A 5,911-nucleotide genomic window follows, 5' to 3' on the forward strand; every position below is an offset into this window, starting at 1 on the left:
TTACCACATTTCTTCATGAGTATAAAATATTCTAGCTTGATTATTGACGTAAAAGGTGACAGGTTAGATTCTTTTCGTTCTTATTGTTTTCGATCTTGTTCTAGTAATTAGTGTAAAAATTAGCGTCCTCGACATTAAAGGCTGGTCGTTTCAGATATTTCGGTAGTGCTTATTTTATACCGTCTTTAAGCACTAGCGACCGTTAGTTCGGTGAGCCATTTACGCGATCTCCGGAGGAGTAACAACGCGTGCAAATAATACTCGGTACCTTATTGAATTGTTCGCGGAGAAAGAAATCAATAAATAATTGTCATTTTTTGCTATATAAATACCAAATTTAATCTACGATGAATAGCGCTTTTATTGCGAAGTCTTCAATTATATAGGTATTACCACATCTATTTCGACAGATGTAATGAGACGCAAAGACTTTTCATAATATTGAGTTCTTTTGTAAATATCGTGTTTCGCCGGAATAAAAAAAACAAGGAATAACAAAATTGTTCATATACCGTCTGATTCCATTAAACATAAGCAACACTCCCGACTGTTGGCAAGCCGGAGTTGAAGTTACTTTTTTGCAAACCTATTTCCAAATTAATTCAACAAACGATGTATCAATCAAATTCTCGGCAGCTGGCTGTCCAGAGCAAAACCCACATGAAAACACTTATGAGAGTTGCATAAATCGTATCACTTATCAAGGTGAATCCAAGTTTGTGTAACTCTTTACCCCATTCTACTAACAAAAACTCCTTCCCGTGGCAAACGTGGAGATGCAGAGGTATACACGGTCTCCATAACAACGTTTGCTACACTAACATTCCTTTCCTTCCCCGATGACTGTAAGGACGTGCCCGGCGCCGTTATTGACATTTGAAAGTATAGAACTCTCGAAACGTGCACATTGAGGATGGATAGCTACTTCTAGGCCCCATTCGTTGATTATCTGTGCAATTTTGCTGGTTCTGGTCAATCACGGAGTAGCAATTACGAATTGTACGGTCATCATGCTCATGCTATAATAATTTTGTTTCTTTATATTTTTAGTAGTTCACATTTATTTTGTATGGTAATATAGTTGGCGTTCAGTCACAATTAATGACTTTTTGGTTTTATCAACTGTTGTAATTAGATATTTTTTGCAGCGGGATTTTTTTATACCTGCTTGTAAAGTGATGTAATAAGCTATACAGTCCTAAAACCTATTTACAAACTAAAAGGGAAATAATTGCTGTGAATGCAAAGTTGTTTTTAATATTATTTGTTAAAATTTTTAATGTTTCCATGCTGATCTGTGAAACTTATTTGTGCAAAAAAGGGGCCCACATATTCACCTGATAATGAACATATATGTAGGCGGGGACTGAAGAAAAATTAAAAACTTTTACTTCGTTCGAGAGATCGTATTGATGTGCTCTGATTTTGATGCAAATTTCAGTGTTTGTTTATGCATATTTGGGATGAACTTCGGACAAATATTAAAACCTTACTTTGAGGAGAAAGAAATAGGTCGAAATTTTACAATCTCTAACTAACTAATTTAACTTGATGAAATCTAATTCTGTTTAGTTTTTCTGAAAGGGCATTGGGAGAGGTTGAAGATAGGATATACCTGTAACGGATACATTGTAATCATTCATATTTTACCTTGAAAAATGTCATACTTTGAAAACGTTACAGCTTTTTGCAACAATTTAATTGAGGGTAGGTTTATATGAAGCAATTTTAGGGAAAACTTACGATTATAAGCTTGTGGTAATAACTTTTTGGGGTGTCTGCGAAATATTACATTTTTCAGATGCCTCGTATTTTGAAAATATATATTTATTAGGGGTTCCATCAATCCTACCAGTGACAATTTTTTTAAAAACTTACTCGTAAAAATCCTGAAATTTGAACTAATGTTGTGAAAACCTTCAACTTTTTGTTCATCGCAGAGACCTGATGTCTTCAATTTTCCAGTATAATTTCCTGAATATTTTTTTAATTTTGATTATAGAAGTTTAACCTTAGGGTCATTCGCCTCTTTTCGAGTTAGAGAAGTCTCTTTTGGAAAAATCTCTTGTGTGTTGTCGTTGTGCCAAGTTGCTTTGCTTCATTTTCAATGCAAGCAGAATGCTTCATAGGCGAAGAAACCTTTCATGTGAATGGATATATATATATATATATATATATATATATATATATATATATATATATATATATATATCTATATATATATATATATATATATATATATATATATATATATATATATATATATATATATATATATATATATATATATATATACATATATATATATATATATATATATATATATATATATATATATATATATATATATATATATATATATATATATATATATATATATATATATATATATATATATATATATATATATATATATATATATAATTTTCCCATGCTTGCGAGGAACCAAATTATCCCTACATATTACCGACAAAATAATCAACCCAACCAAAGCTCTATAACCAACAAACATCGGTTAAAATCCGAACCCATATACTGTACGACCATGTACTGATGAAGATCAATGGATGTGTCTTAGTCGACAATAAATCATTTGCGAAAGCCGGTTTAAAACAAATCCTGGAGCTCAAATTCTGCTAGGCTCCTGCTTGCGGCAAATTTCCTGGCCGATTCAAGTTTAGTTTTACAAAAAAGAATTATGGTTTGGCAATGGATCTGCTCCGGTAGCAAGAATACCAGTGTTATAGTGACGGACAAGACACCGAATTTGGAAGTGTTAAAAATGGAGTGGCATAACAAACCAATTTCACCTTTAATTAAGTTACATTTTGGCAAGATCTAGCCAGTTGGTCACTGTTGTGCATTCTTATGACAAGCGCCATTTAGCACATTTCAAGAAAAACGATTTTTAAGGTTTGAGATTGAGTGTTTTGAAACTTATAAATGGTATAAACAATTCAAAGAAGACAATTGATGCTTCTATCAGTTCCGTATTATTCCCTCAAATATTACGAAGATCGGTTGACTATGTTGCGAGTTTTTACTATAAATGTAAACAAAAGTCGCACTCACACGTGTCATAGGTGTGTGTTGAGGACAAAATTTGTATGACATGCATGAAAAATTTTCCGTAGAAAAAAAGTCATCAATCATTAACTATTATTAACCCCTTCATGCCCATGTTGTTTGTCGACAAAAACGTTTTTAAATAGCTATAAGTTTTGATTGAGGTAAAATTTGCTCACAAAAACAAATAAGGCTAATAAATGTGACTATTACCTTTCATTTCAGTATTGACAGTTACAAGGATCAGCTCTAGAACTGAAGTTATTACAATTAGTTTGATTAGATTCTGATGAAGCAGTGCTGCCAGGGACAATTAACGTTGACGATGGAAAATGAATTTTTCATATATCATCGTTATGTGGCAACATGCTTGAAAATTGATAAAACTTATCAATTTAGACTATCTCCGGTTATGTTTTTCACGCAATTGGACTATTGTAAATATTCTAGAAGAATTGTATTGAGCATTGGAAGGTAAAAATTGAGAAGCTTCTAGCACTGCGAGGGAAAAAAGTTGGGCATGAAAGGATTAATACATATTTCAGCGTGAAAAAACAGTTTTTTGCGATTTTTTTAGAACTTTGCGAGAAGCAAATTTATCAAAACTTTGGTATATTATAATATATCATTTCAATAACATGCTGTAATTTTTATATGCAAAAATATAGACTAACGATTCGGAGACCGATTATTAACCCCTTTTCCATTTTCATTTTAATTATCATAAAATGAAATTATAGCAATTTTGCATACCACAATGTAACTAGAACGTAGCAAACACGGACAATATGCACATCTATAGTGCTTTAGTCTGCCATCACTAGCTCATAAATCCACGAAATCGAACAACGACTAGTAAACATGTTGCCTAGGGTATTTTCGTTCCGCCAGCACTATGCTCAATATCGAAGGTACTAACCTCGTTCTCAATCTCAAAGCGGAAACGAGTATGTGAATGAAATAATGAAAATGAATTTACACGTATGCTTTGTCGTAGACCGTTGTCTCATTTCCGTTTTCGCAAAGTGCTGGTGCTTTAGAAAGTAGCGTCGCTCTCTCGTCCTTTTCGTCTGATTTTTGCTAAATGAAAACGACGTTTTTCGACTCTGCACATGGCACGAAAACGAGCTAGAAGTACGTATTCGCGCGAGTTGCTTTTTCTCATCATTCGTTGTACGACGGCGCCGGTGGTTCTGAGGTGAATAAATCTGTGGTCACGTCTTCCTTCGGTAGGGAAGTAAAACCTTTGGTCCCCGGTCCATGAGTTGATGGATCGATATCTAGTCCAGAAAGTTGAGTCACCTCTATGGCATCGGTAAAGAAGAAGTAGAATCCAACTTCTATACTTACTAACAAATATCTTCCTCCTGTGATACTCGTGGAGTGTGCAGTAGTATATACGGCCTCTAACAAAAAGCAAGTATCAGACTAACCATTCCTTCCCTTTCCTTCTGCGATCTACGTTCGGGCCTGGCCGGCGTCGGTATTGATCAATAAACACTTTAGGATTACCAGGAGTTGCACATTGAAAGATGTTCCGCTACTCCCAAGCATAATTATCTTCTTACTCCCTGTGCAACTTCAGCTAGTCCAGATCGATAACGGAGTAGCAGCCAGGCGTGGTCGCATAAGCTCAAGCTCATTCGTTTGATCGTCGTTGTCCTACCAGTAGTAGAGAAATTTTTTTCGCGCCATAGCTCGTATCAAACAAACATTCCGTAATTCCAACGGAGGGAAAGTTCCCTGCAAGCAACTGGCAACGAAGGCCATCCGTAAAATTGCCCCAGCCACTGGTATCGTTAAGAGGCCCCCAACTGCTACCGACCAGAAACTGTCGCCCTGTGTTTGTGTTTCGCCGCTATCAGAAGTCAAGTCTGTCGTCTAGTATAGTCCGTGAGAGTGCGCACGACTTCAAAATCGATTTACGCTTCCAGAGCTCAGCGGTAATTGTCCTCCAGGAAGCCATCGAGGTCTACCTGGTTGGTTTATTCGAGAATAAACAGAAGCGAGTGACGTGCTGAAAGATATCCAACTGACTCGCCGGCTCCGCGGAGAGCGGGCCTAAATTGTGATTCCCTCCATAAACCACGAACCAAACAGTCTTTTTCAGGACCAACCAATTATATTATAGTAAGAATTAATTGAAATTTTCACCTTTCATTGCGTTTCCTCTCCCTCGCCTTTCCTCGTTTACCGCGCCCGGACATTGCGAGCATGTGTTGGTGTAGCCAGCATGAGTTTAACACACAAATGATGCCGCACTCGCATATGACCCCCGGTTTTTTACTTGGTTCAGTTTACGTTCGAAGCCAAATAGGCTGCCCATCAAACGAAAAGAAAATCAACGCTCGCACCCTACCCCTTGTACACAATGTGTTCTGTGGTGGGTTCAGTTTACGTTCAACTCAGAAGAAAGAAAGAAGCGAAAGAAAACAGTTTACTTTCATCGTCAAAGAGGTGAAGCTTCGAACGAAAATTAGTCTGGTTCGCTTGATCCGTTGGTCGAATTGTACGGACCTTCATGGTGCATGATTTTAATGTTATTATTCACTGTTAAAGACACAGAAGTTATCATTGCCAAAGTTAAAGTAAGTTAATAGAAGGATATTTTAATTCAAATCTTTTTCCGTGATTCGGGTCGAGTATCATGTGAAACGATTTGAAACTTGCCGGCCCGGCTCATATGCACGGTATAAACAACAATCAGGCATCTATCTTACTCATGCTGCCAACAGAGTTAGCATGGCAATGAAGAAATTCTAGTAGTAGTAAAATTCTTCTTTATTTTCCATTACAGTTTTTGTGCGATACAATTTTTTTTTGTATTGATTGGTAATCTGTTGGT

Source organism: Topomyia yanbarensis, chromosome 3, assembly GCF_030247195.1.
Source record: "Topomyia yanbarensis strain Yona2022 chromosome 3, ASM3024719v1, whole genome shotgun sequence".
Taxonomy (NCBI): domain Eukaryota; kingdom Metazoa; phylum Arthropoda; class Insecta; order Diptera; family Culicidae; genus Topomyia; species Topomyia yanbarensis.